The following is a 19,126-nucleotide window of genomic DNA, read 5'->3' as shown; positions in this document are numbered from 1 at the left end:
GATATCTTCCTTGTCTAAACCTACACTGTTCGTTCCTCCGGGTAGCTATTGACTTCCTCATCCAGAATCTCAATATGCTCCCTCCTCTTTTAAGAATTACTCCTTTCATCAATTTGTTTGGCACACACACACACACACACACACACACACATATATATATATATATATACATATATATATATATATATATATATATATATATATATATATATATATATATATATATATATATATGTATATATATATATATATATATATATATATATATATATATATATATATATACATATATATATATATATATATATATATATATATATATATATATATATATATATATATATATATATATATATATATATATATAATTATATATATATATATATATATATATATATATATATATGTGTGTGTGTGTGTGTGTGTGTGTGTGTGTGTGTGTGTGTCTCTGTATGTGTTTTTATATATACGTGATTGCATGTATCTAGTGTACATGAGTTCGGCTGTGTGCACACGAAATATGAAAATATAAAGATATTTAATATGACTACGAAATAGAATCAGCTTCTATTTTCGAAGCGATTATGACTAATGATTTTTCCTTTTAGGGTATTTGTAAGGTAGATCGCCTGAAACGAATTTCCCATAATTTTTAACATAATTATGTGAGAGATATTGTGAACACATTAAATATTTGATTTTCATCTGTTCCTGATTTTTTTATAGATAAAAGACAACTATTCAAATAATTTTTTTATCTTCTGGAAAGGGATCCAATATTTTCCTATTTACGAAGAGAAATGTTATGACAATTTATATTAATTTTGGACAATTATTTTAAAAAAACTCGTCTTTTATATAAATATAAAATAAATGTTAGGCCTAGATACCATTATACACGGAAATAGTCTTCCGTATTTCAAGCCTTGGAACTGGAGGCAATCTTCATTATCTTAAGTAACATATAATGAATAAATTACTAGAATTAGCTCCTGAAAAAAACATGTTTGGACGTTCTACTTTGCATAGGGAATCAGGCTGATTTTTTATTCAGCCTTCGTTTCATGGGGGAATGGCGCCTGCTAAGGGATCGTAACGCTGCGACTCCCAAAATGAGAAACTAAAGATGGATTCTGAATTTTGTGTGCTTGTGTTTTTTTTTATATATAATTTATTTTCTGTTCTTGAGAATATTCATAAGAAATCTAGTATCTGTCTGGGATATATATGTATACATATATGTGTATATATATAGATATATATATATATATATATATATATACTATATATATATATATATATATATATATATATATATATATATATATATATATATATATATATATATATATATATATATATATGTAAGAACAAATATACGTATGTATATATATACATATATATATATATATATATATATATATATATATATATATATATATATATATATATATATATGTTTATAAAATCACTGCTGTAAATTGGGAAAACTCGCGTCGAAATTCTACAGAAATCATTGCCTATTATACACACAATATATTTGGCTTCCGGGTAGCACGGCAAACCCAAATCGGGAAAAAATATTGACCAATAATATCAACAATCTGTAACAATTCCAGCAATACACTGATTCGAATTAGTCTCGAGGAAGAAAATACTATTTTTAAATGTACAATGGCAACAGACCATTAAGGGAACATTAAAACACTTAATATCCACCCCATTATAAGGGATTTCAACATGAGTCAAGCCGCCATAGCGTTCTCAATAGCCTTTGTAATACTGTAGCTTGAGCGAGACAACAAGATAATTAAGACAACGGGATGGTCGGAATGGTCGCCCGAAGGTTTAATAGCTGATCACTTCCGTAACTCGGTGAGAGGATCATCACATTACAATAGAGGACTCAAAACTAGACAATAACAAAGGAGAGGCTGTGCAACAAAATTCCCTCCAGAATAGAGGGCTGATGGCAGAGGTATCCGGATGACGGAAGAATGCATTTTAAATTCAAGGTGAGGAAATAAAAAGACAGTGTACGCACAAGTATGCACACATACACACTCACGCGCACACATTCCCACATAAGCACACATACACACACATCTATATATATATATATATATATATATATATATATGTATACTATATATATATAATATATATATATATATATATATATATATATATATATATATATATATATATATATAAATTTATCACATCATTGTGATTCATATACACGCATGAAGCTGCGTATATACACGTGTCTGTATATAAATAAAAATATATATATATATATATTAATATATATATATATATATATATTTATAGATATATATATAGTATATAGTATATATATATATAGATATATATATATATAAGACGATGGTTTTATCATTCACTGTTTGCTTGCAACCTTTTTGTTATAAGTCACATTTTAATTCTAGCTCAAGCGCAGATGATTTCCTGCTGGGCCTGTGAGCTTAAAATCACTGCATTAAACCCAGCGATCCTTCACGAAAAAGTCTACGCGAATCTCATTTACAGAACACAGATTGAATAGGAGAGAGAAGAGAATGTCTTAATATATATACTGACAAGTTGCATTTATTTTGTCAAGAAAGAAGATAAAAATTCTTGGGATTATTGGTCGATTCTTATTAATATTTCAGAATTGAGGACTTCTGAATAATCTTCAAAAGGAGAAACGCAATTCACAGTTCTTACAACCAGTTATTTTGACAAACCTCTTCGCAAAAAGAAACTGGAATTTAGCGTTGATATTCTTCTGATAAAAACTTCTGCTTTGCTCTGTTTAGAAGAAACGCATCAATGCGAGAGATATTGCAGAGAAGAAAACTCGGAGCCTTGCTTGGCCATGTAACGCGTGATGATGACTCTTGGGTTGCGTAATGTTTCTCATTTTTCGAGTTAAAGAGAAACTTCTCGCCGACCGTTGTGGGGGACACATTTTTTTTCTTTTTTTTTTTTTTTTGCTTTGAAATGGTTGGAGATGAAACATGACCATTTTCGTTTCATTATGCATGGTCTGCTGGCACATGACCTTTGTAGTCATGCAGATTTTGTTTCGTTGCAATTTTAATTTCGCTGGAATTTCATTATTTGTTTTCTATAAAAGAGAAAAAATGAGATGGCGATTTGTCTGTGTTCGTTCGCACTTTTTCTGTCCACCTTCTGATCTTAAAAACTACCGAGGCTAGAGGGCTGCAAATTGGTATGTTGGTCATCCGCACTCCAATCATCAAACATATCAAATTGCAGCCCTCTAGCCTTAGTAGTTATTTTTTTTTTTTTTATACATTTAAGGTTAAAGTTAGCCACGACCATGCGTCTAGAACCGCCATGAGAGCTCCATTGGCCGTGGCTGGTAGTTTCATACATTATACAACCGACAGAAAACGCGATTGCGCCGAATAAACTTCGGTGCATTTTTGTTTTTGTTTCTTCCTATTCTTCGTGCAATGCTTTGAATTATAAACGGTGAGGAAATGATATGCCATCTTGGATTGCCCAGTGATGACGTCATAAAGGAGTCGGGAACATTTCGGTACGAATACAGTGCTAGTAATCATTTCTTAGTAAGACAGTCAATATGATTTTACGTTATGGAAGCCACACCATACGATTCAGAAGTTAAAGTACGTCGATTATAGCGATTTGATAGAGGAAAGGTTCTCCTGTTGAAAATATGCAAACTTATGTACGTATATACTCATGTATACACACACACACACACACACACACACACACATATATATATATATATATATATATATATATATATATATATATATATATATATATATATATATATATAAATACATATACATGCACACACATGTATAATATATATATATATATATATATATATATATATATATATATATATGTATATATATATAACACATACACACACAGTTATATGTATACACAGTTATGAATATATAGTATGAGTATGCGTGAATTCATGAAATAATACCAGAAGAAATTATGCACACTGATGATCAGGAATATATATATAAAAAAAAGTGAAACCGCTAGACAAATATGTCACAGATAAATGGTCCAGAGGAGCTCGTTCTCTATTCCCTTCGTCATCATTAAAGAGGTTACGTGGTCCGCAGCAATGAAACAAAACAAAAAACAGACAAAATGTAAAACAAAGAAAAAAAAGGGAGCGTTGAGAACTTCTGCATTAGATAATGGAAGTTGTTACAGCCGGTCTGTAATCCCGCCATGAAGCAAACGAGAATTTATGGAAGACGAGATGCACGGAAATAATTTACATTTTATCCGTAATATGAATGTATGACTTATGGAGCACAGTTACGCGTCTAGTCTAATTTTCTACGAGATAAAAGCTGCGCCTTTTTTTTTTTTTTTTTTTTGCTGGGGGGGGGGGGAGGGGTCAGATTAGGGGGGATGGGGTGGCTGCTCATGTCCATAATTGCTATTACATTTTCTAATTGATTCATAATAAAATAAATGTGAATTGTATTTTTTTTATGCATTTAGATATCAATGTAAATATTGATAAACATGCATTTATATATCAATATTTACACGCTGATGTTCATGTGATCAAAGGATATACAACACGCATAAACATATATAAATGTGTTTTTGTGCTGTTACACTTTTCAATTGATTCAAAACAAATAAATACGAATGTGTTTTTCGTACATTCATATGAATATCAATGTAAAATTGATGAACATACATATACTACTTATCAACGTTTACGTGTTTATGTTGACGGAATCAACAGATATACAACACACATAAACACATAAAGTGTATTTTTTATGCTACTTTATTTTTCAAATGATTCATAAACAAATAAGTGTGAATACGTTTTTCGTGCATATCAATGTCAAAATTGATGAACATACTTGCACGTATCACAGGTTTAAATGAGAGTATGTTGATGGAATCAACAGATAGACAACGCACACGCACATATGTATGATACACATGCTTGTTTTTTTTTTTTTTTTTTTTTTTGTCCACAGCTTCGAATTCTCAGGAAAGGTAAATCCCTTAATCCCGCGGCCAATCTCTACTTAGGTCTGTGGGTCACTGTGATGTACAATTCCATCGACAGAAGACAAACAAAAAAGCTCGGAATTCCTGATTGTGATTTAGCAGTTTATTTCTCACTGGGAAATGTCACGTATTGGCTAATGTGCCAGGTAAAAAAAGAAAAAATATAAAAATAGAAGCCCGAGCATTATCTATCTATCTAATATATATATATATATATATATATATATATATATATATATATGTATATATATTATATCTATATATATATACATATATATATATGATATATATATATATAGATATATATATCTATATCTATATATCTATATATATATATATATATATATAGCATATATAGATATATATATATATATATATAATATATATATATATATATATATATATATAATATATATATACATACATACATACATACATACATACATGTACATAGCAGCAATTACTCACACTTCAATAAGTATCTTTCCATTCCTCCTTTTACCTGCCATCCATTAACCCCGTAAAAAAGTTAATATCCTCAGACCAATTCAAGAAGGAGAATCATCACACAAATTAAAAACGAAGATGGACATACACAGACACTCATGCCCCAATTACCAAAATGACCCGTGTAGGGATATGAAGACTTTGGAGCACATAGAAACATATGCCAAGGCACGCCTGAGTGAGAATGTACAATTACGTGTGATGATGTTTTATAAGTCGATGCATGTTTTGTATCAAATGTCATTTAATCTCCTCTGCATTAGTTTTATTTGTATTAAAGTTTTTGGTGATGCAAGATTTACAGACTTGAATATTCTAAGAGAGTCTCCTTGGTTAATGATGTCTATTATTAGTAGTATTCAATGTTTGGTTTATCCTTTGCATTTTTCTAGTTTGTTTCCGTTCATCAAATCGTTATCGTAGGTGATATTCTAAGCTTGTAACATCCAAACAGGGAAAATATACTGATCTTCTCAGTACTTTGCTATTTCATTAAGGCGTTTAGCGGATTTAACTTCGTGTACTTATCTTCTGATGACAAATTGTTGCATTTGTTAAATGGTTCTTTAGATTGAGCGAGCATTTTCTCGAACGGCCTCTTTCTCGTAAGACATCCATGTAGGTAAATGTATTTGGCAATGTAGTATATTCACTGTATTATTGGAATTGGAATATATTAGGAGGGAGAGAAATAAGGGTGAGGGGTGGGGAACTGTCGGCTCCTTCTGCTGTTTCGTAATTAGTTTGTAACCTGAACCGCGACCCATGGCATATCTCTTCATCTACCCGTGTGGCCTGGGGGTGGCGTCCCTCTCGGTGAGCGTCTATGATACGGTGTCGACAGGTCTGGCCCTGAGAATATGGGCAGGTCCAGTGAGTCACAGAGGTATGGAAAGGATCTCCTCCTTAGCACTCAGCTAATTTCAAACTGAGGGTCTGATTTAATGAGTGGACCAGGAGATGAACTGAACTTTTGAAGGTTTACTTGTTCTTCTCCATCTCTCTCTCTTCTTTTGTACATCTTTGTGTGAATGCCATAGCTGTCATATCCTGTAGTACCATCTTTCTTCGTTTATGTTGACATATGCGTGTTTTATTCATTTGTAGTTGCAATCACGTAGTCTCTCTCTCTCTCTCTCTCTCTCTCTCTCTCTCTCTCTTCGAAACCCGAATTGTTTCAGCCTTTTCAATCAGTCGCGCATTTCCAGTTAAGTGTCGGAATATTGGCCCTTGGTCTATGTGATTTGCAGACGTCTTAGCAGGGATGTAGGCGTTTTACTTTTGCTATGTTTATGCAATTCACTATTTCCCTTACAGACGAGCAGTCTTGTAAACTATACTGACTATGCGTTCCTTCTTCCTTTTCGAGGAAATGTTGTTTTAAGTAATTATAAATTTCTGTTGGTTAGTGGAATTCAAAATATTGAGTACGACCTTTCCACAGTGTGTAAAAAGGAGTATTCCTTTTGACAAAATATTCTTCGTTAGAGCCTTTATTTCTTCTTTAAAGGCCTCTCCATAAGCTGGATGATAGAATATTGCCGTTGTTTGTTGTTGGTCTCTCGAGCAATGGTAGTCTTATGCTGAAATTTTCCATTTTCCATCGACTGGGTTATTCTTGAGAGGCATCTCGATATCCACTTTCGTTTAAGATTAGAGATCGTATCTTGTTCCCAGCAGATGGATTTCCAGTCGCAATTAGTGAACATCAAGTTCACGAGGACAGAGATGATTGATAGTCCGTGCGTCTTCTATCTTCCCTGAGCGATCAAATAATCTCCATTGTTTGCGGATTAGCATTACAGCGAAGTCAGAAATGGGTCTCTTCTCCTTCCAAGACATCGTGAGAGGGAAGACGTTCCTCTCTTTAACGAAATGCAAAAAAAAGCCCTTTCATAGGAAAATAGGTGAAAGATTCTTTAGGTTTTGTTCATTTTTGTGCATAAAATACAGGCTTGCTATTCTCATGCTCATGTTTATTTATGCACGAATAATAATAGTAATTTTTCAAAAAATATTTAAGATTCTCCTCGGTCGGGTGGATCCAGGTGATGTTATCCCACCGAGTTTGAGACATAATTTTATGATGGTAGACTCCTGTATGCATATATATATATATATATATATATATATATATATATATATATATGAATATATGTATATATATATATATATATATATATATATATATATATATATATATATATATATATATACATATATATGTACATATATATACATACATATCATATATATATATATATATATATATATATATATATATATATATATATATATATATATATATAATATGGACATATATATACATATACATACATACATACATACATATATATATATATATATATATATATATTATATATATATATATATATATACTTCAGTTAAAACAGGATCCGTCTCAATATAAAAGGCCCATTAAAACACATTAGTTTAAAACTAAGGACTATATTTCAGTGTCTGACTACCACCCTTATCAAGTAGTGATAAGGGTGGTAGTCAGGCCACCGAAATACAGTCCTTATTTTTAAACCAAAGCGTTTTAATGGGCCTTTTATACTTGATATAGGTACACACACACATATATATATATATATATATATATATATATATATATATATATATATATATATATATATATATATATATATATATATATATATACATATATATATATATATATATATATATATATATATATATATATATATATATATATATATGTATACATATATATATATATATATATATATATATATATATATATATATATATATATATAGATATATATATACGTATATATACATATATCATATATCATTATATATCTACATCCTCTTTACATTCTTGCACTGGTTGCACTGACCACTCAACAGCAGCTCTCCTACCTCTTAACTTTCACTTTATGTTTTCCTTCTTGTTCTCCTTCCCAAATCTTCTGAATTATAGACTCCTCCTCAACTTCCCTCCACTCTGATCCCCAAGTTAAATTATTTTCCACGTTTTGATCGTGTCGCTACATATCGAGTATTCTAGGCAGACAGTTTATCGCCACAACTTCCGACATTTCTTCTTTTATTCGCATTCAGCGTCCAGATTCCACTTCCGTCGAGGAAAGCTGACTCGACAATTTCTTCATGAATTTCGATTTTTTGCTTCTCTAGTCACTTTCTTCCTCATTGAGTTGCTGAAATGTTGACTTCCTTCCTACCTTCCTTCCTTCCTTCCATCCTCTTCTGAGTCTGGGAACTTATTATCATCATTTGTTACATATAATCCTGAGCTCCATTTTGAATCAAATGCGCTCTTTTGTCCACCAGCCAAAGTCAGACTGTTGCACCTTCTTTCATATTTTCAGGTCCCATCACGACCACTCTCTTCCTACGCTTAAACCTCATTTTTTTTCTTTTTTTTTAACCATTTAATAAACACTTTCAGGCAGATCGATAGACCTGACATCTTTTCAAAATTATTGCCAACTAGCACTGCCTCATCTGTGAAAATCATCCACCCTAAACTATTCAGTGTTTCTTTATTTGTCTTTTTTTTTTTCATGGGAAAAATATGAAAATGCTATCAAGGCAAGCATGGAACCCACACAAACTTTAAACCGAGACCGCCGAGAAATAGATCTATTTTCGTTGGCCTTGATTATAAGCTGTAGCTGCTGTATAGGGAAGTTGATTGCGCAGAAGCATTTTTTACTTATTTCAGTTAATCCGTCATCGGTCGTGCATCCTCAGTCCCACCACTTGCGAGGAGGTATGCTGGGTAAAATGAAATGTCCTGCAACTCTCTCAGCGCCAGCCGCAGCTATACTATCCATTCGCGTCCTACAAATGAAGAGTTATTCCTCATTAAGACATATCTTACATTCCTGGTGCAGTACCCACGAATTTGACTCCACCTCAACCATACCGCCCTTTTCATATCATATTGTCTGCATTTATCAAGTTTTCACAGCAAACGACCAAAATCTCTTTAGGTAATATCTATCAGTTTTCCTCTTTCATTTTGAAATCCATTCGGGGAGTAGCCAATCTCTGAGTTCACTTCCCTTCGATGTGCAGTGATGGTGTTTTCCAAAGAAGACACAACTCGTAGTTTTCTTGATTTATTATTAAAATGATAACAACACGAGTATCTGATCTGGCAGTGTCCTTTCTCTCTCTCTCTCTCTCTCTCTCTCTCACACACACACAACTGGGGAGCTTATATGGAACCCGTTAAGATAGGTTACCAAGTATTGCATGATCAATTAGCATGTATTATTAGAATAGCAATACTCTATATACCAAAACTGATACTAGTATAAACAAGATATGATCAAAACATACATCTCGAGATCAGTTACATATTTCTCATAATTGTTGTAAACATATGGGGTATTCCGTGTCATATTTCCGACCTCGTGGCTACGGGCTGTTCTATGAGAAAGAGCCCACGCTGGCATAAGGCCAGCTTAATTTTCAACAATGACCTCATGATGATATAATGTTTTCCCACTCATGTTCTCTCAAAGCATAAAAAAATCCTGCATTTATTGCGGAACTCGGAATTTCCACTAACAAGTCTTCATTCCATTCTTATTAACTCCCTCCTCGACTTCCTCCTCCTCCTCCTCCCTCTTCTTATTGTTATTCCTGCGCAGTTTTCCCTTCTGCCTGCAACTGTAGTTCCAACAGCGTCCAATTTTCCCGGCCATTCCTTTCAATATCCACCCAAGCACTTTCTGACGCCTCCTGATACATTTCGCGAACATCGTATAAACCTCCCCCCCCCCCCCCCCCCCCCCCCCCCCCCCCCCCCCCCCCCCCCCCCCCCCCCCCCCCCCATCCGCTCCTGCCACTTCACCTGTTTCAGTGGGAACCAGTACACAAATATACACAAGCAGACGGTAACTACCTGTCTGTTTACCTATCTATCTCTCTGTGTCTATATATAAATAGACTGAGAGATGGTTAAATACAATAAGAATCGCTGTGATTTCTGGCTATTCTTTATAAGTCTAAGAGTTCATATACGCGAATATATATATATATATATATATATATATATATATATATATATATATATATATATATATATATATAAAACACTGGTAAAAATGTTCTGTTACAACAGAACTCCATCTGAAAAAAAGAGCCTATAAAACACCAGAATATAGAAAATGAGTTCTATATGTCATTACCTGGGAGAAGAGAGATAGCAGTCTCTGAAATATAGTACTTATCTTCTGTATTCCGGAGTATATATATATATATATATATATATATATATATATATATATATAAACTCCAGAATACAGAATATAAGTACTATATGTACGTGAAGTAGGTACACCATATACTCTCTTGAAATTCCCTCCGAAACTACAGGCTCGTACGCACTCAAATCTTGCGATTTTATCCTCGGAGGGTGGAGAGAAGCCGCTGGAAGTGAAACACTGCCGGCGCATTGAAATAATTAAAAGAAGCCTATTCACTCTCCCTTTCCCTCCACTTCTGGAGGGCTCCGGAAGAGCACTTCGTTCGCTTCTCATTCCTCCCCCTCCACTCGAAAATTACCCACTCCTGAGGACCCTACCACAAACAAGGGATTTCGAGTCTGTGAAATATTAAGTCGTTCCGAAAGAGAAGGGGGGGGGGACCCTCTCTAACCCCTCCCAGTCCCAGTCTACATTGGCTTTAGCTAAGCAAAGGACATTTATACTATATATTCATTTGTTGATGGTAAAAGTCATCGGTGGCTTCCTCAAAGTTTAGGGAGTCGTTTTGGTCAATTTCGGGAGGTGTGCTCGAAAGTAATTTTTTTTTTTATCATTGTCTGCATTAGACAGTGAAATGGATTCGTGTCATAGGTTGCAGGTTCTTCATTTTATGCCTAGTATGTTTTGAGAAAACAGACTAATAGCACTAATAACGTTGTTACTACTACTACTGCTACTACTACTACACTACTACTACTACTACTACTACTAACTAATAATAATAATAATAATAATAATAATAATATAGTAACTGGGATGGAGGAGTATATATGTAATCATAACTAATTAGCTAGCTTCACGGTTTTGTTCATTTACCTTTTTATGATATTATTTTCGTTATTTCACAAAGTGTATTTAAACGTTAATTAATTACAACAACTAAAAACACCCAAGAGAAGAAAGAAAATATCATACACGAACTAAACAATTAATTACATAAGTACCTCTTCAAACAAAAAGTCAGAAAAAAACCAACGTTAATGAAAAAATAAATAAATAAATAAAATAAAACTGCTTTATTTCTGGCCATGGACAAACGAAATAAAGGATGGCTGTCGAGAGAGACCGAGACAGAGACGACTCTTGGTGCCGAGGGGAATAAGCAAGCATTAATTCCCCCAAAAATTTCAGAGGAATTAAAATGCTCACTGTGACATGGACGGCCTTGGGGCGAGTGACATGCGGAGCAGAAATCCTCAGGGCAAGATAAACTGCGAAGAAGACGAAGAAGAAAAAGAAGAAGTGGTATTTTCTTGCAGTTTTCAGTGGACTTTCCACGCTGCTCTTCTTTTAACGTTTACCTGAATTTTCAGCTTGAAAATGAATTGGAATGATATAACTAAATCAGTTATTTTCAGGTAATTTTTATGTTATGAGGAAAAACGACAAAATCTCTCTCTCTCTCTCTCTCTCTCTCTCTCTCTCTCTCTCTCTCTCTCTCTCTCAGTTGAATTATATTCCCATCGTGAAATTAACTTAGAATTATAAAAATACATCACTTTGTTACCTTCCGAGTTGCAGAACTTATTTTCAGTTTAATTTTTTTTCTTGGAACTGAAATGACAGTGAGTAAAAAGTGACAACTCTCTCTCTCTCTCTCTCTCTCTCTCTCTCTCTCTCTCTCTCTCTCTCTCTCTCTCTCTCAAGTCTAACTGTATTTCCATTGTGAAATTAACTAAGAATGATATAACTAAATTACTTTGTCACCTTACGGGTGGCCAGGAGAGAAATATAACCTACCTCTCTCTCTCTCTCTCTCTCTCTCTCTCTCTCTCTCTCTCTCTCTCTCGAATTACCTGTGTAGGAATAAAGGAGAATGATATAACTAGATCATCTGGTTACTGCACAAGTTAAAGATATTTTCAGCTATTATTTTATTGGAATAGAAGTAGCTCTCTCTCTCTCTCTCTCTCTCTCTCTCTCTCTCTCTCTCTCTCTCTCTCTCACACACACACACTAGGTTCAATTGTATCTTCGGCTTAAATTTAGCATGATATAACTAGATCATCTATTCATCGTACGGGTGGCAGTTTTTTCATTTAAATTTGTTATTGATATTGAAACGGTCAGGAGTAAAGTGACAAACTCTCTCTCTCTCTCTCTCTCTCTCTCTCTCTCTCTCTCTCTCTCTCTCTCTCTCTCTCTCACACACACACACACACACACACACACACACACACACTAGGTTCAATTGTATCTTCGGCTTAAATTTAGCATGATATAACTAGATCATCTATTCATCGTACGGGTGGCAGTTTTTTCATTTAAATTTGTTATTGATATTGAAACGGTCAGGAGTAAAGTGACAAACTGTCCCTCTCTCTCTCTCTCTCTCTCTCTCTCTCTCCTCTCTCTCTCTCTCTCTCTCTCTCATTAAGGTCAACTGTATTTTTATCGTGATAATAACTAAGAATGATATATAACTAAATCATCTGTTCAGTTTACGAGTTGCCGTTATCAGTAGATTTTTTGTCATTGGAATTAAAGTTGGCGCGAGAACGGTGACAAATTCTCTCTCTCTCTCTCTCTCTCTCTCTCTTTTGCACCAGAATCATATTGTAATGTGCAGCGCATTTGCATCCTGATGAATGCTTGCTGTGTCTATCCGCAGCGGGAATAATAACCTTACATAACAACTCAGATGTAATGAATGTAACATAATTTGAAAGATCAAAGTATGATGTTTCTATTTGAATTGAAAAGTAGAGTCCTTTTCACAGCAGTATAACATTTTTCACCGACTGCGACGCTTAAAGAGCAACGCTACTCTCGTCCACATATATAAGCGTCAAATGACCAAATTTCTCAATTATTTTAATGTATTTTATCGCTTACAGAATACCATCCAAAGATATTTTATCATATACAACCGGAAAGAATCTTGTTTGCGTCCCATACAATAGTTTTGCAGAACTCTTGAAATGATGTTTTCATTTCGTAGCATAATCAAAAAGATATATTAAAGGAAATATATAAATGATATTTTCAATTTCATAATGCACACGAAACCATCGGTCAACAGGCATAAACGAAGCAAAGCAGTTTCACGTGAATAGATCATTTCAAATTCAACGAGGAGATGAAGCTGAACACTTTACTGGGCATCTCTTTAGACCTCGCACTTGTTTCCCGAAACTCAATTATCCCGGTTACAGTAAACCTAAACTTTTATTTTTCAAGTTGCATTTTTCAAAACATTCGGATCGCGATGGCTATGCAACTCGTTGCGTGAACTCCCCCATTGGCGTAACCGCGCAATGAACTTGCTTTATCTTTGGAATAACAGCGAAAGTAGAATTGGGTTTGCAGTGTCCACATACCTTTTTATGACACAAACGCTCTGCGCTCTGAATTACGTCTAATTTCTGGGGTAAGGTTACGTAATGATAGTCGGGGAACACGCGTGGCCCGAATGCAATTGTCAAGAGAGCTAGGTGTGGCCCTCCTCTGTAATTTCTTCATATTTGCCGCGGACATTTCGTTATTACTCTGCTTGGCATGAAAAAAGGAAGGCACGTTCATGGATTTCTTCATTTACCTTATTCTACTTTTTTAGGGAATAACGTTGCAAAATCTTACTTGAAATTTATTACTACAAAGAGAAAATGAAACCCAGTAACTTTTAAAAGAGTGAAAACATTATGAAAAACTCCTATTCAATGATTTCAAGTCAGATAACGGAGAAACTCCTTACACACAGTGAACAATTATATAGGCATTGGTTCATTTGAATGTAAGTTAAGCAAAATCTTTGATTGATAATTATTCTTCATCAAATGGATTTCTTATTGAATCATATCTGCGCAATATAGGGCAATATGGTAGATACAAAGCCATCAGCCTAAGGAACCTGAATATTTAAATTTTGAGAAATGTAATGAGATAGAATTGTAGGACAAAGTAAGACTTGTATAGAGTAGTAAGAACATTTTAGACGAAACAGACACCCTAAAACGTAAGGGATGGAAGAAAATGGAATCTTTTTTATCAGCTGTAAGGCTCTAGTCTTGTTAAAATATCATCCCCGGCCGTGACTGCGAACAATCTCTAAGTAGGCGAGATACGCATCATTCTCCTGAGACGTCCAAAATATAAACCACGAGCACAATGATATTCACTTCTATTGATATCGATAATACAAGCAATGTTACTGATACCACCAGGAGATAAACCACAATAACCACCACCTCCATTAACACTGACATTAACGGATCCAGCAGCTGCAGAAACGCCAATAACAATAGTAATCCCTCACCCAAGCCTCCTCAATCCACCCCAAAAGGAATCGCCAGTTAGATAAATCTACGGGGAGGGCCCTCCACATTTCACTATTCGTCTTCCTACTTTTTGGGTTCTTGCATGCGAATCCAGATGTCAGTATCTCGCAGAGTGTCACCACTTGTTTGCCAGTCCCGAAGTCCATCTTTTGGTAAAATCTTGAAATATGGAATTAAATTTTGGATACATCACAAGGACCGAAAGAGAATCAAACGGTCAAAAAGACAAACGTGGATGATAATTTATCCTCCGTCCAACTTTGCCGTCGGAGATAGTCATTATTAGCTTTGTGTTATACGTTTTGGAGAATAATTAACACTACTCGCTACCCACACGACCTAATGCAATTATGATTGAATTCAGTTTTTATTACGTATGAAATATTAAAAGTTATGGATTAGTGTTTTTTTTTAAATTAAAATAGAGAATTTATTGTGCTACCTTACAAATATCTTTTTTTAATTTAATATCAGAGACCTCTAATTCATAACTTATGAGATCCTATAAAAAGCGTAATGTAAAATTTGTTTGTCATTAAATTATCTTATGGCCTTAATACACAGATTAAGGGAAAAAAATGAACGGAAAAAGTCATTAATACAAATGATACCTACTACACACCAAGTTTCACCAAAATAAAAAAAAATAAGATTTTCACCTTTTAATTGGCCTGTGGCCATGGAAAATAGTTAATGATCAAAATTAATGTAAGAAAACAATGAACTAAAGAAGTACCTATAAATGCATATTCGTGAAATTCAGAGAGAGGAATAATTATGATAAGACATTCGGATAAACAAATCCACAGTTATGTAACTGTACAAATGTATTTGAAAATAAAACTCGTGGAGATCTCTCTATAATCTGCACCATTCTCCTTTTCATTTCCAGTAGAGAACGAGAATGGTACAGAATTTCGAATGCTCAACGTACAGTTATATTCTTAATTATGTCTGTACAGTTATATAACTATGGATTTGTTTCTCCGTTTTATATAAGACTCATGCTACGATGAGTATTTCTTAATTAATGAAACATTCGACTGTGATCAAGTCTGAGACCAGAGATTTATAACTGTCATATTTTTCTGAGGCGTAGAAAAACGTTTTAATATTTAGTGGAAATAATCACCAGTCACTAAAATACTAAACTACCAAGTTTGGTATTTTAGTTTCCGAGTCGTAGAAAAATGTTTCCATTTTTAATCTTTTAATGTTTAGTGGAAATAACCACCAATCACTAAAATACTAAACTACCAAGTTTCAATAAACTCGAAGAAAAGAGGAATAAGAATAACAATAACAATAAAAGTATAGTTTGCTATTGTAGTATCATAACCGGCTCTCTGGGACTTTCGTTTCGGTAAAGTAGTCCGTTCTGTTGGAATTTCACATTTTCGAGTCCGGTTGTCCAAATGGTCTAAACTACTGTGTGAAACTGTAGTTGATTATTCAAGGCCAAAGCCTTTACAAAAACAGGAATATAAGCAATAGCAATAGCTCCACAGAGACCTTGCAGTTATAATAATAATAATCGCTTAGAGAAACTCGAGAACTCTGCTTCCCTGGAGAATCAATGGTTTAGGGCAATAACCCTCCCCTGGCACGAAGCTGCTTATTAAAACTTCATGAGGAAGGGAGTTTACAACCGCAAATCAATTGCAAATGTCCAGCCGTACCTGCTATAAACTTTGGCGACCCACCGCATAAATATTTGGCCAAAGGAGGCTCTCTGAAATTATAAAGGGGATGAAATCATAAAAATGAATAACGTACCTGAAAGGAACGTACTTTGTAAGAATATGAATGTAAGGTAACGCAGTATTGAATTATTTAATACCATGAAGAGAATTAATTAAACTTGGAAATAAGGAAATTAAATAAAATGGTGAAATGCGTATGATAGAGATGATATTTTGAAGAATTCTTCTGAGAATTATTCAAAATATTCCACATATATCTATATGTTTTTCTCATAATGTAATCTATCAAATAGCATGAATGGAATGAAATTATCTTGGAAACACAGAAATGAATTAAAATAATTAAATACGTACAATAACAATCATATATCTTCAAGCCTTGCCTGTCTGTCTTTCTGTAAGAGAGGCATTCAAAATGTTCCACATTTATTTACATATTTTTCTCATAAAGGTACGTTTCAGATAGGATGAAGGCAATTAAATAATCCGGGAAGTAAGGAAACGAATTAAAGTACTCCAATACGTGTAATAAGAATGGTGCCTCTAAATCCCATCTGTCTGCCTTTCTGCCTGAGAATCGCTCAAAATGTTACGTATATATTTTTATGTTTTTCCAATAACATCATCCGTGTGCAGGACACGGGATGTGCCGCTTGAATAATTAAAGAAAGTCTGCGTTGTATTGCGCATCAAGGGGCTTTAGATATATTAATACCATCAAACAAATCCAATTACGAAGTACACACAAACTTGTTATCTGAATTCGTAACGCACTGCGCACGGCGTTACTTTTTCGGTGAAATCATCAAGCGAATTATGTGACGTAATACAAAGCTGATAGCGAATTTCATAACTTGATGGCCCCTGCTTCAGCTAGAGCACTGAAATCAAATAAAGTCTGAGTTCTCTTTTAATCAAGCAGCTCTCGTTTTAATTATAGCCTCCGTGACGCAAACAAAGTTACCTTGGTTTAATAAAAGAATCAAACAAAGTCTGAGAAATGAATCTGGAAAGGGACGTGTCGTACAATGACAGAATCAAGTAAAATGTGTGATGAATGACTCAGAAAGGTACTCTGTTTCCAATAATAATTTCAGTATGCAAATCTGCATACTAAAAAAAAATCATTACAAACTATCAAATAAGTAACTTTCTTTATTATATTAAAAACAAACTTTCCGTCGAATACAGTCAACACTTTTATCTTTAAAATAATTTGCGGACTACAACTACACAGAAAAAAAAGACAGATAAATGTTTATAAAAGTATTGTAGATGACAAGCATTTGTTAAAAAAAAAATAAACACACATACACAGACACACAAACATTTATTGACTAGTTTTCATTTACCAGAAGAAGTTTGCAAAACGACAGTGATTTCCAGTAAAACTGACACGCGCTGACCACTCCTTTTCACCTCGACAGAGAAAATCCTTATTTTGTCTTTGCTTCCATTATTATACATCCATTAGTGAGTCGTACTCATCGACAAACTCATTTACAAAACTACTAAACTTTCATGGCACTCCGAAAAGAAAGATCCAGTACTTGGAATAAAGCAGTTCGTGAGGGAATAAGTCCGAGGAAGTGTTAAGAATTTTTTTTTGAAAAAGGGGAGGATAATCCTAGACCAGACCCAGTCCTTGGCACGTTCACTCACCATAGAGGTCTACGTGTAACTGGCGGCCAAATTCCCACCGAACCGAAGGTCGGCGCCGCCAAACCAAACTCCCGTTAACCTGAGACTAACCTGGCTCAAGCTATCGCCGCCTACCCCCCCACGCCCCCCTTCCCCCCCACGTAAAGCCGTCACCCACGACATAAAACCCCCCGCCCCCCCCTCTCCCCGTACCTTCCCCTCCCGCCAACAACCCGTGCACTCACTCCTCTCTCTCTCTCTCTCTCTTCCTCGTCCAGCTCCCTTTACTGTCTCCTTCCTACGAGCGCCGCTGTCAACTCTCTCCCCTCTTCTCTTAAAATGCAAATCCAAATCTATTAAGGAATCAGTTGGCGGGGGAAAAAACATTGGGAGTTATGGTAACAGATAAATGCGTAATAGGAAGGCATGAATACCTACCAGATTCGTGGGTATATTTCGAGATTTGCTGAATTTTGTGCTGAAGGGCATGAATATAAAGGGAAGATATATATATATATATATATATATATATATATATATATATATACATATATATATATATATATATATATATATATATATATATAATTTGTAGATATAAGTATACATAGGTATGATATATATATATAGTATGTCTA

The 19,126-nt window shown here is 34.2% G+C and overlaps 1 protein-coding gene across 2 annotated transcripts in view; it reads right to left on the bottom strand.

Annotated features, from left to right (window-relative positions):
- The window catches only part of LOC135218554 (uncharacterized), a 201,816-nt gene extending 183,233 nt beyond the window's left edge, over nt 1–18,583 (bottom strand). Inside the window, exon 1 of one of the 2 annotated variants that reach the window (XM_064254932.1) lies at nt 18,510–18,583. The gene's annotated coding sequence lies outside the window, so the exon portion shown is untranslated. Of the gene's footprint in view, nt 1–18,199 lie in introns of both variants that reach the window. The other variant, XM_064254931.1, reaches the window with a different exon arrangement.
- Between the last annotated feature and the right edge of the window lie 543 nt (nt 18,584–19,126).

Source organism: Macrobrachium nipponense, chromosome 9, assembly GCF_015104395.2.
Source record: "Macrobrachium nipponense isolate FS-2020 chromosome 9, ASM1510439v2, whole genome shotgun sequence".
Lineage (NCBI taxonomy): Eukaryota > Metazoa > Arthropoda > Malacostraca > Decapoda > Palaemonidae > Macrobrachium > Macrobrachium nipponense.
This window is presented reverse-complemented; position numbering and strand designations above follow the sequence as displayed.